Source organism: Spermophilus citellus, assembly GCF_964194105.1.
Source record: "Spermophilus citellus genome assembly, chromosome: 8".
Taxonomy (NCBI): domain Eukaryota; kingdom Metazoa; phylum Chordata; class Mammalia; order Rodentia; family Sciuridae; genus Spermophilus; species Spermophilus citellus.
Window position 1 is genome coordinate 97,321,832 of NC_138189.1, and position 23,538 is coordinate 97,345,369.

The 23,538-nt window shown below is 39.9% G+C and overlaps 1 protein-coding gene across 1 annotated transcript in view; it reads right to left on the minus strand.

Annotated features, from left to right (window-relative positions):
* Positions 1-23,538, minus strand: part of MCUB (mitochondrial calcium uniporter dominant negative subunit beta) — a 117,133-nt gene that overhangs the window by 93,331 nt on the left and 264 nt on the right.

A 23,538-nucleotide genomic window follows, 5' to 3' on the forward strand; every position in this document is an offset into this window, starting at 1 on the left:
AAGGAAGTTCCCAGAAAAGCAAAGTGACAGGTGGAAACCACAAAGCTGTTTTCTAAAGTTTCAAAATCAAGAACATTACTACACAAAACATTATATCACCAATTTTAATGGTCACTATTGCACCTATGAAAGACTTTTTTATAATGCCTAAAGCTTTAAATACATAGCCATAAATATGAAGATATTTCCTCCTAACCCAGTACATTCCATTGGTAAAATTTCTCTCCCAGAAAGATTTGACTTTGATGTTTTCCCACAATTGCAGGCATTACAATTACTGTTGATTACAAGGCTTACTCACTGGCACAAATGCCAACTTCGTTAATTAAATGGCAGTCTCACTAAACAGAATAAACTAATTAAATGAATATGCTTGGATTCATTATAAAGTGAATTCATATGGAAAGAAGGCCCATAACTTGAGAGCAGAGCAGCCAAGCTTAAGCGACAGTCATGGGCAGAGTGATGACACTGCTTCCAGGCAAAACCTCCCCACACATATTCAAAACCCAAACCTTTCACAGAAAGATTAATAATTCTATAAAAATAAAAGCCTAAAACAAGACCATTCCCACTAAGTAGTTACTGCACTGTAACAATCCAAAACTTTTTCTTGATGGGCAAAGAAGGTGGCAAAGCAGGAGTGGGAAGTGCAAGGGATGGATGGCATCTGGCTAATTTTTAGCTAGGCATCTCAGTGAATCAATTTCTAAACTTCAGTAGCTTTTGACTTTGTGATGGATATCAAAGCTGGGTACCTACGGGACCTCTGAGTACACGGGGGATAAAAGGAAGTGTAGGAATCAAGATCACCTCACCTCATCTTCTTTTGATGTGGGTCAGTCCTAGGTCCCAATTTCCCTTATTCAAATCCTCTTCTTGGCTTCTTCCTATTTTTAGTCTACCTTCCTCACACATGTGTAAACCTCATAATTTTTCAGATCTCCATGTCTTATGTAATCCATGTTTGATTTGGATTCTAAGTTCCTGGAACAGCCAAGTGATGCTTCCTTGATTTCTGTTCTGGTAAACTATCACTCCAATACTAGTGCCCTGACCATGGTCTAGCCTTGTCTCCCATTTCACCTTGACTTGACCATCTTGGCCATGTTCAGGTGCAGCAGTCGCCACCTTCAAGTGCTGCACAGGTGCTGAGGTGGTACCTCACCCCTCCAATATCACTGAAAACCATTAATGGTTACCAATGTATTGCCTGTCCGCTTTAAATTCACCCTTGTGACTGCTCTGTGAAAATGGATCTGGGCCTTTAAGTACTTTTCCTTTGTGGGCTGGCAGTGAAGTCTTGTCAATAGAGGGCACTGGAGGGACACTGAAGAAGGAAAGGGGTTTCTTCCTGGTTCTGGTGTAATCCCTTTACAGGCTCCAGTGACACTGGACCCCACCCTCTCCATGGCTTCTCCAGCACCAGGCTCCCACAGTACTGGTGGGTCCTCCAGTGGTTTCTAGCTTCTGCCTCTGTTCTTCTGGTAACACAGGAGTCCTGTACTCCAAGAAGTAGTTACTGATCAACAGCCAGAAGGACAACCCGTTCCTTACACTGAGCTGAATTCTGCTGACCTATTCTACCCAATCTTAGAGTGGTTTCCTTGCTCTAAAGCAACACAGAACGACTAACTTCAGAGGATACCGTCTCAGACGTCTGAATACAAATAGCTTACTTTCCCTTTGCTTTCTTTTCACCAGATTGAAAACATGCAGCCCCTTGAATCATTTCCTATATGAAACCTCAACATCTTTTTATCGCCTTCTTGACACACCTCCCCCTTCATCGACGTGTCAGTATCCTTTTTAAAGTACTGCCTATTAATAAAACACAACACCCCTAATGCAGTCTGACAATCCTGATATAACATAGTAACGGAACTATCGCCTGCTATGACCACGATGCTGCATTCCCTTTCAATCTGTGAGGTGCCACACTGGTGTTCTGGAACCTCACATTCATGGGTGGCACAAAGGTGAACTGAAACACAGATCCTTTGCACACAATGACCAGGTCAGGATGTGCACATTCTTTTTTTTATTTATTTTTTAAATTTTTATTGTTGGTTGTTCAAAACATTACATAGTTCTTAATATATCATATTTCACAGTTTGATTCAAGTGGGTTATGAACTCCCATTTTTATCCCGTATACAGATTGCTGTATCACATCAGTTACACTTCCATTGATTTACATATTGCCATTCTAGTGTCTGATGTATTCTGCTGTCTATCCTATTCTCTACTATCCCCCCTCCCCCCCTTTCTCTCTTTACCCCCTCTACTGTAAATCATTTCTTCCACTTGTATTATTCTTCTCTTACCCCTCATTTCCTCTTATATGTAATTTTGTAAAACCCTGAGAATCACCTTCCATTTCCATGCGATTTCCCTTCTCACTCCCTTTCCCTCCCACCTCTCATCCCTGTTTAATGTTAATCTTCTTCTCAAGCTCTTCGTCCCTACCTTGTCCTTGGTTACTCCCCTTATATCAAAGCAGTCATTTGGCATTTGTTTTTTAAGGATTGACTAGCTTCACTTAGCATAATCTGCTCTAATGCCATCCATTTCCCTCCAAATTCTATGATTTTGTCATTTTTTAATGCAGAGTAATACTCCATTGTGTATAAATGTCACATTTTTTTTATCCATTCATCTATTGAAGGGCATCTAGGTTGGTTCCACAATCTTGCTATCGTGAATTGTGCTGCTATGAACATCGATGTAGCAGTGTCCCTGTAGCATGCTCTTATTAGATCTTTAGGGAATAGACTGAGAAGGGGAATAGCTGGGTCAAATGGTAGTTCCATTCCCAGATTTCCAAGAAATCTCCATACTGCTTTCCAAATTGGCTGCACCAATTTGCAGTCCCACCAACAATGAACAAGTATACCCTTTTCCCCGCATCCTCTCCAGCACTTGTTGTTGTTGGACTTCATAATGGCTGCCAATCTTACTGGAGTGAGATGGTATCTTAGGGTGGTTTTGATTTGTTTGCATTTCTCTGACTGCTAGAGATGCTGAGCATTTTTCCATGTACTTGTTGATTGATTGTATGTCCTCCTCTGAGAAGTGTCTGTTCAGGTCCTTGGCCCATTTGTTGATTGGGTTATTTGTTATCTTATTGTCTAATTTTTTGAGTTCTTTGTATACTCTGGATATTAGGGCTCTATCTGAAGTGTGTGGAGTAAAGATTTGTTCCCAGGATGTAGGCCCTGTTTACTTCTCTTATTGTTTCTTTTGCTGAGAAAAAACTTTTTAGTTTGAGTAAGTCCCATTTGTTGATTCTAGTTGTTAACTCTTGCGCTATGGGTGTCCTATTGAGGAATTTGGAGCCTGACCCCACAGTATGTAGATCATAGCCAACTTTTTCTTCTATCAGATGCCGTGTCTCTGATTTAATATCAAGCTCCTTGATCCATTTTGAGTTAACTTTTGTGCATGGCGAGAGAAACAGATTCAGTTTCATTTTGATGCAAATGGATTTCCAGTTTTCCCAGCACCATTTGTTGAAGATGCTATCCTTCCTCCATTGCATGCTTTTAGCCCCTTTATCAAATATAAGATAGTTGTAGTTTTGTGGATTGGTTACTGTGTCCTCTATTCTGTACCATTGGTCCACCCGCCTGTTTTGGTACCAGTACCATGCTGTTTTTGTTACTATTGCTCTGTAGTATAGTTTGAAGTCTGGTATCGCTATACCACCTGATTCACACTTCCTGCTTAGCATTGTTTTTGCTATTCTAGGTCTTTTATTCTTCCATATGAATTTCCTGATTGTTTTATCTATTTCTACAAGAAATGCTGTTGGGATTTTGATTGGCATTGCATTGAACTTATAGAGAACTTTTGGTAATATCGCCATTTTGATGATGTTAGTTCTGCCTATCCATGAACAGGATATATTTTTCCATCTTCTAAGGTCTTCTTCTATATCTCTCTTTAGGGTTCTGTACTTTTCATTGTATAAGTCTTTCACCTCTTTTGTTAGGTTGATTCCCAAGTATTTTATTTTTGGGGGGGATTTTGTGAATGGAATAGTTGTCCTCATTTCCGTTTCAGAGGATTTGTCGCTGATATACAGGAATGCCTTTGATTTATGCGTGTTGATTTTATATCCTGCCACTTTGCTGAATTCATTTATTAGCTCTAATAGTTTCTTTGTAGACCCTTTTGGGTCTGCTAGGTATAGAATCATATCATCTGCAAATAGTGATAATTTAAGTTCTTCTTTTCCTATTTTTATGCCTTTAATTTCTTTCGTCTGTCTAATTGCTCTGGCCAGTGTTTCAAGGACTATGTTGAACAGAAGTGGTGAGAGAGGGCATCCCTGTCTTGTACCAGATCTTAGAGGGAATGCCTTCAATTTTTCTCCATTCAGAATGATGCTGGCCTGTGGCTTATCATAGATTGCTTTTACAATGTTGAGGTATGATCCTGTTATCCCTAATTTTTCTAGAGTTTTGAACATAAAGGGATGCTGTACTTTGTCGAATGCTTTTTCTGCATCTATCGAGATGATCATATGGTTCTTATTTTTAAGTCTATTGATGTGGTGAATAACATTTATTGATTTCCGTATATTGAACCAGCCTTGCATCCTAGGGATGAATCCTACTTGATCATGGTGTATAATTTTTTTGATATGTTTTTGAATCCGATTTGCCAGAATTTTATTGAGGATTTTTGCATCTAGGTTCATTAGAGATATTGGTCTGTAGTTTTCTTTCTTTGAAGTGTCTTTGTCTGGTTTAGGCATCAGGGTGATGTTGGCCTCATAGAATGAATTTGGAAGTTCTCCCTCTTTTTCTATTTCCTGAAATAACTTGAAAAGTATTGGTATTAATTCTTCTTTAAAGGTTTTGTAAAATTCTGCTGTATACCCATCCGGTCCTGGGCTTTTCTTAGTTGGTAGTCTTTTGATGGTTTCTTCTATTTCCTCTATTGTTATTGGTCTGTTTAGGTTGTCTATATCCTCCTGACTCAATCTGGGCAGATCATATGACTTAAGAAATTTATCTATGCCTTCACTATCTTCTATTTTATTGGAGTATAAGGATTCAAAATAATTTCTGATTATCTTCTGTATTTCTGAAGTGTCTGTTGTGATATTGCCTTTTTCATCCCGTATGCTAGTAATTTGAGTTCCCTCTCTTCTTCTCTTCGTTAGCATGGCTAAGGGTCTGTCGATTTTATTTATTTTTTCAAAGAACCAACTTTTAGTTTTGTCAATTTTTTCAATTGTTTCTTTTGTTTCAATTTCATTAATTTCAGCTCTGATTTTAATCATTTCTTGCCTTCTACTTCTCTTGCTGTTGTTTTGCTCTTCTTTTTCTAGGATTTTGAGATGAAGTATGAGATCATTTATTTCTTGGTTTTTTCTTTTTTTAAGGAATGAACTCCAAGCAATGAATTTTCCTCTTAGAACTGCTTTCAATGTGTCCCATAGATTCCGATATGTTGTGTCTGTGTTTTCATTTAACTCTAAGAATTTTTTAATTTCCTCCTTGATGTCTTCTAAAACCCATTGATCATTCAGTAACCTATTGTTCATTCTCCAAGTGATGCATGATTTTTCCTTCCTTCTTTTATCGTTGATTTTCAGTTTCATTCCATTATGATCAGATAAGATGCATGGTATTATCTCTACTCCTTTATATTGTCTAAGAGTTGCCCTGTGACATAATATATGATCTATTTTTGAGAAGGATCCATGTGCTGCTGAGAAAAAAGTGTAACTGCTTGATGTTGGGTGGTATATTCTATATATGTCAATTAAGTCTAGGTTATTAATTGTGTTATTGAGTTCTATAGTTTCCTTATTTAACTTTTGTTTGGAAGATCTGTCCAGTGGTGAGAGAGGTGTGTTGAAGTCTCCCATGATTATTGTATGGTGGTCTATTAGACTCTTGAACTTGAGAAGAGTTTGCTTGACGAACATAGCTGCATCATTGTTTGGGGCATATATATTTATGATTGTTATGTCTTGTTGGTGTATGGTTCCCTTGAGCAGTATGTAGTGTCCCTCTTTATCCCTTCTGATTAACTTTGGCTTGAAATCTATTTTATTAGATATGAGTATGGACACTCCTGCTTGTTTCCGCAGTCCATATGAGTGGTATGATTTTTCCCAACCTTTCACCTTCAGTCTATGTATATCTTTTCCTATCAAATGCGTCTCCTGTAGGCAGCATATTGTTGGGTCTTGTTTTGTGATCCATTCAACTAGCCTGTGTCTCTTAATTGGTGAGTTTAAGCCATTAACATTTAGGGTTATTATTGAGATATGGTTTGTTCTTCCAGCCATATTTGTTTATTAATGTTACTAAACCTGATTTGTTTTCCTCTTTGATTACTTTCCCCCCTTTACTGTCCTACCTCCCACTGTTGGTTTTCATTGTTATTTTCCATTTCCTCTTCCTGTAATGTTTTGCCAAGGATTTTTTGAAGAGATGGTTTTCTAGCTGCGAATTCTTTTAACTTTTGTTTATCATGGAAGGTTTTAATTTCATCTTCCATCCTGAAGCTTAATTTCGCCGGATACACGATTCTTGGTTGGAACCCATTTTCTTTCAGTGTTTGAAATATGTTATTCCAGGATCTTCTAGCTTTCAGAGTCTGTGTTGAGAGATCAGCTGTTATCCTGATTGGTTTACCCCTAAATGTAATCTGCTTCCTTTCTCTTGTAGCTTTTAAAATTCTCTCCTTATTCTGTATGTTGGGCATCTTCATTATAATGTGTCTAGGTGTGGATCTCTTATGATTTTGCACATTCGGCGTCCTGTAGGCTTCTAGGATTTGGGATTCTGTCTCATTCTTCAAGTCTGGGAAGTTTTCTCGTATTATTTCATTGAATAGATTGTTTATTCCTTTGGTTTGGAGCTCTGTGCCTTCCTGTATCCCAATGACTCTTAAGTTTGGTCTTTTAATGTTATCCCATATTTCTTGGATGTTCTGCTCATGGTTTCTTAGCAGTCTTGCTGAGCTGTCTATGTTCTTTTCAAGTTGAAATACTTTGTCTTCATTGTCTGATGTTCTATCTTCTAAGTGATCTACTCTGCTGGTAGTATTCTTAATTGAGTTTTTAAGTTGGTTTATTGCTTCCTGCATTTCTAGGATTTCTATTTGTTTTTTATTACCTCTATCTCCCTGTGTAATTGATCTTTTACTTCCTGGATTTGTTTATGTAGTTCCTTGTCAAAGTGATCTTTCATTGTCTGATTTTGCTGTCTCATGTCTTCCTTGAGACTCCAGATCATCTGAAGCATGTATATCCTGAACTCTTTATCTGACATTCCATCTGTTGCGGCTATTACCTCTTCTAGAGTTGAGTTGACCTGCATTGCTTGTGGTCCTTTCTTTCCTTGTCTTTTCATACTGCTCGCGTTTCTTTCTGCTTGGTGAAACTGTTGTGTTTTTGAAATTTTCCCCCTATTTATTTATATTGCTCTTGTATAGTTGGGAAATCTCCCTTGCAGGGCGGGTAGTGGCTGTGCTCCTCCTCTAATTAGGGTGATCTGTCTACCACGCTGGTCGGTCGCAGGTCTGCCCACCCTGCGGGGGCGGGTGGCGGCTCTGCTCTGCCCGCACTCCAATTGTGGTGACGTAACTACCATGCCCTCGGGTCGTTGGTCCTGATCCGGATGTGGGCAGCGGCTCTGCTCGGCCCCTACTCCAATTGGTGTGACGTGTCTACCACGCTGGCAGGCCCCTAGGCCTGTTCCGCTGGTGGGTCGCAGGTCTGCCTACCTTGAGGGCTCGGGCGGCAGTTCTGCTCAGCCCCCACTCCCAATGGGGGTACCTGAGTGCCTCTCCAACGGGTCGCTGGGCCTTTTCCGGACACGGGCGGCGGCTCTGCTCCACCCCCACTCCAACCAGTGTGACGTGACTGCCTCGGTGCTACGTGTCCACCACGCTGGCAGGCTACCGGGCCTGTCCTACCAGTGGGTCGCAGGTCTGCCTACCTTGCAGGCTCAGACGGCGGCTCTGCACAGCTCCTACTCCAAATGGGGTGACTTGGCTACCGTGCAGTCGGGTCGCTGGTCCTGTTCTAGGCGTGGGCGGCTACTCTCTTCGGCCCCAGCTGCAGTTGGGGTGTCGTGATACCATGCCGGCGGGTCACTTGGCCTGCTCTGGGCGCAGGCGGCAGCTCCACTCTGCCCCCCTGGCCCCCACAGCACCCAGCAGGACCCGGACCGAGAAGCAGTCACCGCAGGTTCCCCAACCCTGGGCCAAAGCAGCTTTGGGAGCCAGAACCCGGCCTCTCCGATCCTGGCTCACGCCCCGCTAGGAGCAGGCTCCAAGGAGCGACCCCCGCGGGTTCCCCGGCCCCAGGCCAAAGCAGCTCCGGGAGCCAGAGCCCGGCCGCTCCAAGCTCTCCGAGCTCGGTGCACGCTCCGCTGGGAGCAGGCTCAAAGACGCAGTCCCCGCGGGCTCCCCAGCCCCGGGCCAAAACTGTTCCGGGAGTCAGAACCCAGCCGCCCCGAGCTCAGTGCACGCTCCACTTGGAGCTGGCCTCAACACGCAGTCTCCGCATGTTCCCCAGCCCTGGGCCAAAGCAGCCCCGGGAACCAGATTCCGGCCGCTCAGAGCCCGGCGCACGCCTTTCCAGGAGCGAGCCCCTAGGAGTATTCTCCACTGGTTCTCCAGCCCCGAGCCTGAGCGATCTGTCTGCGAGACGCAGGCAAATACCAGCCTGAAATCACCTGCTCCGTAGCTGAATGAGCTGAGATCAGTAGAAAACAGGGATGATTACATCAGCTCTCCAAGATGGCGGCTGCTGTCCTCCTCCGTGGTCCGACTAGTGTCAAGAACCGAACTGGACCGCTTCTCTCCTCTGTCTCAAAGCCAGAACTCAGTACTAAGCACGGCCATTGCATCACTGGCAGGAGCCCCCAGAATCCGCATCGCTGCACCCCCGCTCCAGCACCTTGCCGCTTCCCAGCGCGTGCCGCAGACTCCAGCTGTGGGGCTATCTGCCGATCAGGCAATGCGACCCTCCGTGCGGAGAAATCGCCCGCGTCCGAGCCCCCGCAGCCGAACCTCGCGCGATGGAAATCCGCCCACTAGATTCTGGAGCACCTCAATTTCACTGGAAATTCCCAACAAGATAGCCTTCAGCTGTTTCACCTCGTCTTTCTCCCGCACAGTGATGCAGCGCACTGGGGTGATGCACTCCCTTCGCCACCATCTTCCTCGCCTCTGCTCATTCTTATACTGTTCTCCCCCATTAAGAGAAACTACCTTTTTCTAGCATTGCAAAGTTGGCTTTCTTTTACGATCTTTAAAGCAATATATGCTTACCAAGACCAGATTACTCCACTGCAGTGTAGGATAAGGAAAATAAGCCTATAGAAAAAGACACATGATCTACAATGATCTTTTATGTTTTGACATTGCCAGGTCAGGTACAGTTTATATCAGTAATAATAGTATACACTTGTAGAATTACATATATATGTATATATTACATAGTATAACCCTTTAGAACAATGCTTTAATTGAAGCCTTGCAACATTTCACAATTATGTAGTGTCCAAATTCAAGGATGTGTATTACAGCAATCTGTCATTTCATTGTATAAAATAATAATTATATGTAAGTACCATGAAAAGTAATAGGAAAGGAAAACATTTCTAATAATGCAAAGTAATACATTTAACGCTGTTAAATAGCGATATCCAAGCCTGATAAATTAAAATTAAAAAGCACATGTCTAAACCTAAAAATTGTGATTAAGTAAACAATGTGGTAAGGAAACACTATACAAGGTTAAGCTAAGAATTCTTTCTAATATACCCTGAACTAGTGGATTAGTTTCGGTTTCATACAACATACAAACATAACTTTTATTCTAAGACACAGTAAGTTGGAATCTTTCAAACAATGTAGGATTTCCTTTTAGACTATGACCTACAAAATGCCATTAAATTCATGCACTAAATACTCATGACACTTTTATAACTTTTACTATTGTTCATTCACCTATTAAGCACAATTCCTGTAAAGGAAGCCCTTCCCTCAAATCTCAACGTCAGCATCTTTTCTTAGCTGTATCTTTTCTTCCTTATCAGGTATCATTACATAAACTTAAATTCTGGCTTCGTGTTCTAACTGAAACATGATAGCTATTTCTCTCTCTTTCTTAGCTTAGAATGTACAAGTGAGACTATCCCCCTTCCTATTAAGTTACAGCCTGGAGGGCAGCTTATAATGAGCCCAGCAAGGTGTCAAATGCTCCTGCTCCAGCGCAAAGTAAAAATGCTGATGTTCCACCATTTCCTTTTTACTTTTTTTTTTTTAGGAAGAAATGAAATTTTTCTGTAAATATCTATTTCTAGGAACCCCTTATAATTGGGGATCAATAGTGCCTTGGAAATTTTGCAATACCAAAAAGAAAACTACCCTGTTTCTGGCTAAGAGGACAGCGGCATATACAGCTAAACGTCCACTGAAATTCATTCTTCTTCCACAAGTTTTACCGGACATGTAATACCTCTCCAAACCTATCCCGTAGTACCTTGAGAGACTAAAAACTCTCTGCTTTTTTAACTTTGGAAGCCAAGTGTAGAATATGACAGAAGAATAGGTCATCTTAGGTCCCTGCATGACTAAATGTGGAGCACAGCTACTGCTTGATCCATAAAGTTCATCTCAGAACCATTTACTAAAAGAGAAAACTTAAGTCTGTTAATAATATAGACTTTTAATTATTATTGAGTCTTTTTTGTTTCAGCAGTGCAGCTTATTCTAAACAATAAAGACATAGAAAAGTCATTTTGGTTAAAAAAATAAAGGCTTGGGGAAGTAAAACCAGGAAAAACATACATACTTACCATAGTTCTAATTTGGGCCCAGAAGAAAGGCAAGTCACATCCCTGGCTTAATAATAATTCTAAAGAGAAATAAACCTATTAGAATAAACACCTGTGATAGTCCACAAATTTCCTCTTAAACATTCTCAAAGCCTTCACCTTTTCATCCATTATGCCACTTTTCCAATAATTAAAACTCAGCACAGGGCTCTGATTCGTCCCTCAACTTTAGACAGCAACTCATTCCACAGCTTAGTCCCAGCCTTCTCATTCTCTTCTCTCATACATGCAGGGCACGGAGGCCTCATGGTTAGGTATAAGCCTAACTACAGAAAACTGTTGAAATTGCCACACATCTCACACTCCATTGTAACTGATTCTTATTATTCCAGCTCCATGTACAGTAACATGATTTGATGATGTATCCTTTTTAAAGTACTCACTTAACTCATCCCACTATACATACAGTGGATTTCTAGACCTGAATAAGTCTTCTGTCATAACACTTCTATCACTACTATTAAAATATATAGAGTCTATAGAGCAGGGGTTGGCAAACTACAGTCTATGAGCCATATCTGCTGCCATTATTTAAAATAAATTTACCGGCACACAACTATGCCCATTCACTTAAGCACCTACTTTTATACTACAATCGCATATTTGAGTAGTTGAGACAAAGGCAGAGGCTGCAACCCCTCCAGTGTTTATCATCTGAACCTTCACAGGACAAGTTTACCAACCCTTGGTATAGATCAACATTTCTCATGATAGCACTCTTCTCATACCTCATTCATTTAACACAACTACATGCACCTATACTAGCAAAACAAATCCAAAAATATATATGCCCAAAGATATAAAAGATGTGATTCCTGCTCTTCAGGAGTTACAATGCATACAGAAAGAATACTCGTGGGAGAGACAGACATGTCTATATAACAGCACACAAAAAACTCTAACACAAAAGAATATTTGAGTACCAAATGAACAGTAAAAAGAATAAACACTATATGCAGACATAATAAGGAAAGGCTTTATTTAGTGAAGTCGTAATGTCAAAGTTGGACTGCTAACCAGAAATGAAATATGTGTGTGGAAGCCAAGTGACCACAAGGTAAATAGTTATGCTCTATAAAATAGCCCACATCCATGTCTTGGTTGTTCTTCTCTTCCAGGTTTTAACTCTGGGTAACCATGCTTGGGGCTTCTGCAGTATCACTTTTTGAGAGCTTCCAATAACATCCTTCTCATTATGTCTCAATTTGTTAGAGACTCTTGACTGGCCTGGTCCACTGCTAGACAAGATACAGGCAAACATGCTATAACACACAGACCTCAAAATACAATGGGACTCAAACAAAAGGGATATTTGTTTTTTGAGTAGGTAGGCAGGTGGGGGCAACTGTGAGATCATCTATGTATCCCTTCTATCTAGTTGTTCTACCATCCTCTGGAGGGTTGTATACCACTTACACAAGGTCCAAGCTGAGTCGCCCCTTCCATATCTTTACCGTGACCCATTAGAAAGGATAAAAAAGAAGAGAAAGATCAGCTTTACAATTGAAAATGTGAACTAGAAGTCATATATATCACTTCTATGTTATGCAGGAGATCCAGAACTTGGCCACATGCCAACATCTGGGTGCAAAGAAGGCTGAGGAATGTAGCTTTGAGGAACATTCTAATCTGCTAGAGACAGAGTGACAAGATTGGTTTTGCCTGAGGAAACAGGCTATGAAGTAACAGGATATCACATAATCCATTCCCAGCCTAATTTCTGAATGTGGTGTTTCTCAAACTGAATTCTATGGACCACCATTCTGGGAAAAGTCACTGGGAATCCTGTGGGATAAAAGAGGTCTGTGATCAAACTATTTTCCATCCTTAGATTGTCCCAATGTGCATAAACAAAGGAAATTTTCCAAAAGTTTGCAGCAGATGAACCTATTTAGCTTAGTATGATTTAGCCTAGAATTCTTCAAACTTATAAAAGGAGAGGCTTTGTTCTCCTGGAATATCCATTAACATTCTACAAAACATGTTCTGCAGCATATCAGTTTGTGACACAGAGTTTAATATAATAAGCATAGTTCCTGTACTAAAAAATTTTAATGTAATATCTAAAATTCTAATGGAAGCCAAATCAAGGACTACACCTGACAGGGAATACTTCCTACAGCCAGATCAGACTGCTCACAGACAACCACTTTCAGACTCCACTCTCTGTACTCTTTGTTTCTTTCTTTTCTTTTTTTAGTTATAGATGAACACAATGCCTTTATTTATCTATTTATTTATTTATTTTTATACGGTGCTGAGGATGGAACCCAGTGCCTCACCTGTGCTAGGCAAACGCTCTACCACTGAGCTACAATCCTAGCCCCCTGATGTTTTTTCTGAACTTTTAAAATATGCCTGCCAAAGCCTTACCCTGCTTTGTTCCTTCTCTGAATTCTTCTAGGATTTATTGTCTCTAATATTTATTTGACCCTCATGGGCCAACTGAAGACAGAATACATCTCTTCTTAATATGTAGGCACCTTTTTATCTTTCATGTAGATTTTAAGGGCCTGAACACAAGCCTTCAGCTTTGACACCAACCACCCAAATTCTTCCACTGAGGCCTCAGGGCATAGGCAGAAGGGAAATAGGAGCAATTAAAAGGTGACAGACTTGGACTTAAAAATGAAAGATCAGAAGCATGAGAATCTGGACCTGAAACCCACAGTAAACCACCAGGGGGGCTTAGAAGCCAACTTTGAGCTAAAACAGTTTTTAGGAAATAAGGCAGAACCTAATCTTAGAGCTGGTCACAGTGGTAGCAGCACAGTGACAAAGGCTCTGGTAACAGCTGAAACCTCCATTGTCATCCTGTTTATCCATTCTGTCCTCAGAGTCATTGTGACCATGACTCATTCCCGAAATACACCCTTTAGATTTATAAATAAATCCCTATTAACATTTAGAGACCTTAGATTCCAGGCAGCTTAAGTAAATGGCTGATGGCAATTACTGTGCAGGATTACCTGTTCAGTACTTGAACTATCATCTGTGTTCAAAAAACTTCCACGCACCCTGCAGGACCTCCTTTCATGGGGTCTAACATTGGAAGACCAATGCATGATACCTTACTCATGCCAACTCTACACACCAAAGGAAAATTTGTCCTCCTTCTGGAGTAGCAATCGAGGCATTGTTACGGAAAGGATCTCTACTGATTTCCTAATTTCAAAAATTATATATATTTTTTTAGGTTAACTGTATTTTCCAAAAGGTCTATTTTATATTTTGTCCAGGAGGTGCATTTTACAATAATTTCTTATAATTGATTTTTAAATTAATGTTCTAAATTAAGTTTTTTGGACTAAACTTTTGGTACTAACATTTTGGGCAATCACAAAGCAGCACTTAATAAATTTTTTAAAAATATGACTTAATAATCTGAGAATCCCATTAGGAAAAGTTCCTTTATATGGATAAAAGTGATGTTTCCCCCACATATAACCAATTATCTTGAATCAATACGGGACTTTTTCAGTAGCCAAGAAAATACTTGCATTCCAGGCCATTCTTCCTTACAGAATTTATATATTGTTAAATCATGTCAATAATTTAATGTTCTTTAAGAAGTTCTTTTAAGATCCTAATATAAAAGCATATCTGAAATAAAATAACCAAAATATGATTTAAGACTACTGTTTGCTTATAATAGAAAATGCAATGTGTATAAAGATTGTTTTACAAATCATCAATAACAAAAGCTTCATATCACAAGAAGTACATAAGCTTCAAGATTTCCCCCTACTAGATTAAATGGAAAAGAGGAAATTAAGAAGGTAAAACCTGAAGAGAACACATCATTAAGGTACTCTATAGGCAATGTCTTTCATTCTCTATCATTCATCCTTTCATTTCTCTATCCAACAGCATTTATTATGTACCTACTGTGTCACAGCAGAGGTGATGAGGGATGAAGAAAGAATAATTATGACTACAATAGTCATTGGAACCCAGGTGGGAAAACTTGTACCAGCACAACTAATTGCAATGCATGGGTGAATGATGTAAGTACTGTGGGGCTGAAAAGGACAATGTAATTAATTCTGCCTGCAGAGATCTCATCAAAACTGGGGTAGGGTGGAACTCAGACTTGAAGGAAGAGTAGAATTCCAGAGAGTGAAGAGGGTTTTGGAATGGGAGGGAAACACTGCTGCCTGAAACACCAATGAGGGGTGGAAATACATGACAAGCCATAAAAAGCAGTATTTTTTAGATCAGCCATGCTGGGTTCAATCCCCAGTACTGAAAACAAAGCAAAACAAAAAACACCATTTCCAAAGCAGAGTTGCAAAAATGAGTTACGGGTCTGTAAAATTTTACCACTAATATATTCTCTAGCAAAGGCTTAGAAAGCCCATGTTATATTGATATGTTTGTAAAACATTTTCCAAAACAAATTATTTTTCCCCAGGTTTATGATCACATTGCTGGCTCTAGAAAGAGCAGTTATTCATCAACACAGTTAAAAATCCCCTCTTCAAATATCTCATTCAAACCACTAGGAAAATTCATATGCCAAAACAAAAACAAAATGTTTAACAAAGAAGAGAGTATCACATGATCACACAAAGAAAAACTACAGATAAGTTAAAAAGAATGGAACCCTCTTCCTTCCTCCAGTGGGGTTCACGGCAGTTATTATTTACTGTTGTGCCCAAGAGGTTGAAAATAAGCGAACTCATCTTTAGGACACCAGAATGTGATTTGAGCAATGCATTCATTATTAAAGTTATACATGCAGTTGAATCTAATAGGATTACCACTTGTGTCTGCAGCAGTTCAAGAAAAATAAAAAAAAAAACAAAAAAGAGGAAAAGGAAAAAACAAACCAAACTAAGCAATATACTTAATCTAGTCAACATCAAGAGAGCTGTAGAGAGGGCTTATTTGCCAGCCTGCAAGACATTTTCTACCTAAAGTTTGCCACAACAAAGCTTTGAGAACCCATCAGTTTCCTGATATGAGGTTGATGTTACACCATTCTTATTTCTGCTTACAGGCTACAGAAATGTCAGCTCTGGTCCCATTTCTTACTAGCCTTTCATGGTTCCTATTTCTTGCCCTTAAATCTATTCCAACAAGTTCTCTTCTATGGACTTTGTTTATAGTGCAGATTTCACATATCCATTCTCCACCACTTCTGTGAGTCCAAGAAAGAAATCTAATTATCCCTTGAAGAGCTGCCAAAGTGGGGGAAAATATCCTGTTTTGCAATGCTTTGTATTCACTTTGGGTAAAAGTATCAAATCAAGTAACACCAGTTAAGAGTTCATGAAATTGGAAACTGCAGGGTAAAGAGATCTATGGGCCTCTTTACCCACAGACCTTAACTGAATTCTGTTTTACTTGGGGATGGTAGAGGCAACAAGGAAATAGAAAGATTTAACTCATGTGAGGGTAAGAGAAAGAAGGGAAAAAGAGGAATTCTTTCTCTGTGTGTGAAGAATGAACAGCTTTAGTATTATCACCTTTCTATGAGAGGACAACACCATCAAAGACTGGATTCAACACAAGATCTACAGAGCTAATTCTATGGGTGAAGCACCAAAGAGAGTATATATGTGAACAAGAAAGAGTGGTCTGCCACACTTTCACCATTTATTACTTAGAGTATATTTGGCTCCCCCAAATTCCATCGCTTTCCCTATGCCGTTGTTCAGTCTCTGTGTTGGATTCCATGTCCCTCAAGATATAAGTCTGGAATCTTCTATGTGTTTCCCAGAGGGAAAAAAATGTGTCCCCAGAATCATGCAGCTCTTAATTAAGTGCATACATGGCAATTCTCTTGATCAGGCAACAAAGGCAATCCTTTATAAGGTTTTCTCACAATCTTCTCCAGTGACAAGGGCCACTAAGATAATCTTACTGCTGTCATGGGGACTCAAGCCCAGGGCTTCATGCTCATCCTCTAAGCTACACTTTCAGCCTTCAATTGCCCAGGAAACAAAAGCAAAAATTGACAAATACGGTTAAATGAAGTTAAAAAGCTTCTGCACAGCAAATAATCAACATAGTGAAGAGAGAAACTAAAGAATGGAAGAAAATCTTTCCCAGCTATTCATCTGACAGAGGATGAATATCCAAAATATATAAAGAAGTAAAAAATCAACAAAAGACAAATAACCCAATTAGTAAATGGGCAAGTGATTTGAATAGATGTTTCTTTCACAAACAAGGAATACAAGCAAGCAATAAATATATGACAAAATGCTCAATATCTTTAGCCATCAGGAAATACAAATCAAAACTACATTGATATTTCATCTAATCCCAGTTAGAATGACATACCAAAAAAAAAGCAAAAAATTAATGCTGATGAGGTTGTGGCAGGGGAAAGGAATCCTCTTATATTGTTGGTGGAAATGTAAACTAGTACAGTCAGGTTGAAGGTTTCTCAAAAAACTAAAAATGGAACTACATGATGCAATTTTCTCACTCCTGGGTATACGTCCAAAGGCAACAAAGTCAGCATACAAAAGAGGACCAGCGCATCCATGTTTATTGAGATATTATTCAAAATAGCCAAGATATGGAGTCAGCCTAGGTGTTTGTCAGCAGATGAATGGATAAAGAAAATACAGTACATGTACAAAATCAACTATTATTCAGCCATAAAGAAGGATGAAATCTTCGGCTGGGGTCAGTGGTAGAGTGCTTGCCTAACACATGTGAGGCACTAGGTTTGATACTCAGTACCACATAACAAATAAAATAAAGGCATTCTGCCAATCCACAACTTAAAAAAAATTTTTTTTTAAAAAGGATGAAATCCTATCATTTGTAGAAAATGAATGCAGCCGGAAGGCAACGTATTGCATGAAATAGGGTAGACACAGAAAGAGAAGTATCATGTGTTCTCTCATATGAAGAAACCAAAAAATGTGGCAGGAGGGAGGGAAAAGGAAAGGTGCACATGATCAAAGCTCAAAATATGTATGTATAGAAATGCCACAATGAAACCCATTAGTTTGTGCAAATTATATGTTAATAATTGATACAAATTTAAAACAATTTTTTATTCTTGTTAGATATACATGACAGTAGAGTGTATTTTGACATATTATACATACATGGAGTATAACTTATTCTAATTAGGATTCCAGTCCTGTGGTTGTTCATGATGTGGAGTTTTACTGGTCATGTATTCATACATGAATATAAGAAAGTTATGTCAGATTCATTCTATTGTCTTTCCTATTCCAATCCCACCTCCCTTCCTTCATTTCCCTTTGTCTAATCCAATGTACTCTATTCTATCCCACCCATATGATGTGTTAGCGTTCACATATCAGAGAGAACATCTGGCCTTTGGTTTTTTGGGCTTGGCTTATTTTACTTAGCATGATAGTCTCCAGTTTCATCCATTTACTGGCAAATGCCATAATTTCATTCTTCTTGACTGCTGAATAATATTCCATTGTGTATATAAACCACAGTTTGCTTATCCATTAATTTGTTGAAGGACACATAGGCAGGTTCCACAGCTTTGCTATTGTGAATTGAGCTGCTATGAACATTGATGTGGCTGCATCACTGTAGTATGCAGATTTTAAATCCTTTGGGTGCATACCCAGAAGTGGGATAACTGGGTCAAATGGTGGTTCCATTCCAAGTAAAACATACAATATTTTAGAAGTACATATTTATTCAAAGACCAAAGTGATTTTTAAAAATTATTTTTAAAAATTCTTATTAATACATCACTGTTTGCCATTAAAAGATGATTATAGAAAAATGGACAATGATATGAATGGAAGAAAAAAGGAAAATAGATAAGATAAAACTGAATACTATCGATACATAAAATACATGTTTTAAGGTTTTTCACATTGGCTAGAGATGGGTAGAAAATCTGATCAGACATTTCCTGGTAGCCAGTGCATAGAGATGACACCACTGGCTTTGGACTTCACTGTACACAAACGCTGCATCTGCTCATAAGAAACCTAACTATTCTAACACCAAGACTAGAAGACTAGACAGCAATTTCCTAAGTCTTTTTTTTTTTTTTTTCTGGTACTGGAGATTTAACTCCGGGTTAATCTTGTTGAAATCTTGACCACTGAGCCACATCCCCAGCCCTATTTTCCATTTGATTTAGAGACAGGGTGTCACTGAGTTGCTTAGTGCTTCACTTTCACTGAGGCTGGCTTTGAACTTGGGGTCCTCTACCGCAGCCTCCCAAGTTGCTGGAATTACAGGCATGTACCACTGGGCCCTGCTCTTGAGACATCTTAAATGTCACCTTTTAACTGACTATACAGTACTTGGCACAGTTGTTTCCTGAAAGATATGCCTATGTGGAAAATTGACCAAAAATGTTGGGGTGTGGCATCTCTTGCCTCAGGGTTTAAACACAGAGCTCTGAGAACAGAGACTGGAATTTCTTTTAAAAACCAGGCAAGGGCTGGAGTTGCAGCTCAGTGGTAGAGCACTTGCCTAGCATGTGTGAGGCACTAGGTTCAATTTTCTCAGCAGATAAAATAAGTAAAATAAAAGTCCATTGACAAGCAAAAACAAACAAACAAACAAAAAGCCCCAAAACAACTTTTTGAAAAAGAGGCAATATTGATAATGGTAAATAAAATGTGTTAAAAATGATTTTTCTAGAATGTAACAGACAATGCTCTTTTGTTTATTATGTACTGGTTTACAGCCTATAGATTAGCCTGAGATATCTAGTACTTAGTGATTTTAGAGTTCTAATGCTAGATACTTTTGAATAGACATTTCATAGACAAAACTACTGATAATAGCAGAATGAAGTATTTGAGAGATTTAATCTATTCTATCAGGCCGTGCTAACCCCAAATAAATTTCAATTTCTTTTCAAAGGGAAAACAGTATCACAACTACCACATAAAACAGCCCCTCTATAAAATACATAGGCTCATAAAAAGTAATTCTTCAATCATTAAGACAACCATCTGATACCAGCAATATTTTGTTCAAAGGTATATTTACAACTCTTGATAAAATAACAAAATGGCAACTTTCGAGATGGAAAGGGCTTTTAAGATCAATTAGACAAATCCCCAAGTTTGGGCTGGGGATGTGGCTCAAGCGGTAGCACGCTCGCCTGGCATGCATGCGGCCCAGGTTCGATCCTCAGCACCACATACCAACAAAGATGTTGTGTCCGCCGAGAACTAAAAAATAAATATTAAAAATTCTCTCTCTCTCTCTCTCTCCTCTCTCTCTCTCTCTCTCTCAAAAAAAAAAAAAAAAAATCCCCATGTTTGGAAAAGGGAACAAAACAAGCCCAAAGAGAGTGAATGACTTAGCTGAATTCATGGAGCTAAGTGGTAGCAGGGCCAGGCTGGCTGGCACTCAAATGTCCCAATTGCCCGTCTAACACCAGCTAAATTCACTGTTCATTTCTATTTCATGACCTAAGCTTATTTAGTTTATGTAGTAAATATTAATTATCAACCAAACTTTAGTCTTGGGTTTTCTACCTTATAGGAAACTCATTCAACAAATGAATTATCTGCTAACACACACACACACACACACACACACATAGAAAAAAGTTTCCTGGCTTACAGTACGCTATAAAATGGCATAATAAATACCATTTAATTACAGCAAATAAAAAGCAATCTTTTTTAAAAAAATAAAAGCACTAATACCAAAGTGCTGGGAAGATGGTAACATTTAATATGTAATAGGCAAAATCATCTAGAATTACTTTGAGACCAAAGCATCAACGTCTTTAGTGCTAATAACAATCACCAACACAACTAATCGCCCTCCTAAGGAGAGAGCTTTGAAACCAGTATTACAGAATACAGTGCACCAACTGAAAATACAAAAGGTGGAATTGTACAAAAATGTCAAGCAAGAACGATATGTTCATTAAATTCAACAGATGAAAACAACAATTTCTAAGTTAACATCTTATGATGGGATTTAAAACATCCATATGTTTTATTTCTGGGAGTTAAAAAAAGCACACTTCATACTTAAGATTCTCTGCAAAATACACTTGATTTTTAAAAAAATTTAAGCACAGCTTGTGTGAGGACTCAAATGCTGTGTCAGGGGAATGAAATCTTATCAGGGAGTTTCTCAATCTAAGCAGCAGAAAACCCAAATTAAGAAAGGCACAACTAGGCAAGAGCTTTCCATTTAGATGTAATTCACCAGACACCATCATCACTCAAACTGTGTCCCTGTGCACAGAAACAGCAGGAGCCATGGATTGCCCTGACAACCACTCAGGCAGAGTGCTGACAGCAGATGCTGCCACCTGTACATGATCATGGACACCAGGTTAAGCCTTGCCAAAGTACAATATGCCCCACCTCTCTTATGCCTCAGACTACATGTGTTCTCTAGAAAACAAAGCTGCTACACTAAACATCTCCATGTCAACAAACTGTTTTTCCTTTTTCCCACCCACAAAACTCTCACTAGCAGACAATTATCCTCCTACCACATGAAGGATAAGAACTGTATATTTTTCAGTTATTAAGTCCTCTTAGATGACACACTCATAATTTCAGAAAAGATCGATTATAACTGGAAATGCTCCTTTGCAATGCTACTTATGACAAGTCCTTGCAAGCTAGAATTTTATGAACTGCCAGGGTACAAACCACGTTTTTTCAAAGCTGCTTTCATCGGCTTTAGGGGTCTGAATGTTTGTAGAAAAAAATATAGAAATAATACTTGTCTTTAGCCACAGCAAATATCATATCAAGCACAGAACAGTGAGACCTTAGAATGAAAAATGCCCCTGTAATGAGGTAATTTGATTTGCAGAAAATGGCTTAGTAGTCCTAGCTAAACCTCCTAAGGGGCCAGATATTTTTATCTGTTTCTTTACAGTAAGATTTTAAAGCTTCATATAAAGAGGCAAACTGACAGACTTGCCTTTATTTGGGGTTGGGGGTTTTATTTTATCAGGTAAAACAATGGCAGCATTTTCGCTTCTGAAGTTCTGCAGATTGTCTTTGTTGCATGGAGACCTGATTTTAAAGTCTGCAAATTAGAAACATTCAAATACACGACTTCTTAAGGTGATTAATTAAAACCAAAGTACTAACCAGCACCATTCCACTATTATTAGGCCTAATAAGTCCCACCATATCATTTTCTACTTCTTTTATAAAGGCATCCACATTCCTGCTGGGGCAGGCCTGCAGTGACACCCTCTAGAGAGGATCAGGTGAAAAATATAGAGAAAAGGTTTGAAGTTGATAATTTAAGAAAGGACAACCAGTCCTGGGATCCATAAAGATGCTACTCAAAGTGTTAAAGGGCTGGGATGTAGCTCAGTGGTGGAGTGCTTGTCTAGCATGTGTGAAGTACTGCAAGTGTTAAATGAGTTTAACAGAAAACAATCAGTTGTTTAAATGGTGTGTGGTGAAGAGGTTATTTCAGTGTTTGGTATGTCTTTCTGAAATGCCACACTTAAAAGTACAATTTTAAAATGCCTCTCTGCTCAAGTACTTATTAAGCCTACCATTTTACATTTTAAAGAGCCTGCTCCTTTTTTTTTAAGTATTAGTAACAAAATGGCCTTCATTCATTTTCAAACATTCAGGGAAAACATTTGAAAAGTGTATTTAAATATTTTCTTAATCCAGGACTCTGAAGCACCGAGATAGTGGGGGGCGGGGCGGGGGAGGAAGTGAAAGTGACAAGAGAATCACATTGCTTCCTTTTTGCTTTCTTTTGCATTGGACAGATAAAAGATTGTTTTTAAATTTTGCCCTTTTAACAGTCAGAAACTAACAATGAGGGAGAGGGCAAACTAAAACTCAAATCCACTCCCTCCCAACCAATGCAGCCTGAAAACCCCTTTTAAAAGGCTGTCTTGGGGCTGAGGTTGTGGCTCAGTGGCAGAGTGGGTGCCTAGCACAAGTGAGGGCCTGGGTTCAATCTTCAGCACTACATATAAACAAATAAATAAATAAAGGTCCATCAATAACTAATATTTTTTTTTTTTTAAGGCTGTCTTTTCTCGGCGGGTTCAAGGAGGGCTCCAGGCTCCTGTCAGGCTCCATCACAGTCCCAGTTAACTCAGCACCTTCTCGGCTCTTCCTGGGTCGTTTTTAGTACACATCCATCTCCTCCCTCCTGCTGGGAGCAACGGTTCGACCCAGATCGCTCAGTGCCACTCTTTAAGGCCAACTGTTACTCACCAGCACCCTCATGATTCACCGTCTCCCGGGTCTCCCAACCAAATGGCAGTCTTTCCTTCCCTCTTCAAAAGGGAGGTGCTCTCGCGGTTCGCAGAGGGAAATGCCACTCTCCTGCCACAGTCCCTGCCCGGCTCCACCATCTCCGTAGCTCCCACTCCCACCACATCACCGTGGAACCCAGAGGAACTAGCGGACCGTAAAGCGGCTCGTGAAACTTAGTCCCGAGAATCTGCAGCCCGGGCCGCAGCCCCGCGCACCCGCAGCTGGCCAGCGTGATGTCCCCGCGTGCCATTCTGGCCTTTCCTCACCCCCCGCCCCCCGGTCCCAGGGTGTGACCCCCCGCCCTGCGTCGCCGGCCGGGCGACCACCTGTGGGCCTCCCCGCGCGTGGAGCCCGGGCCAGCACACCGTAGTGAACAGCCCGGCCGCTCCGCTTTCGCTCGAGCCAAAGTTGCCGGCCGGAAACTTTCCACCCACCTGCTCCGGGGCTTCCCGAGGCCGGGTACC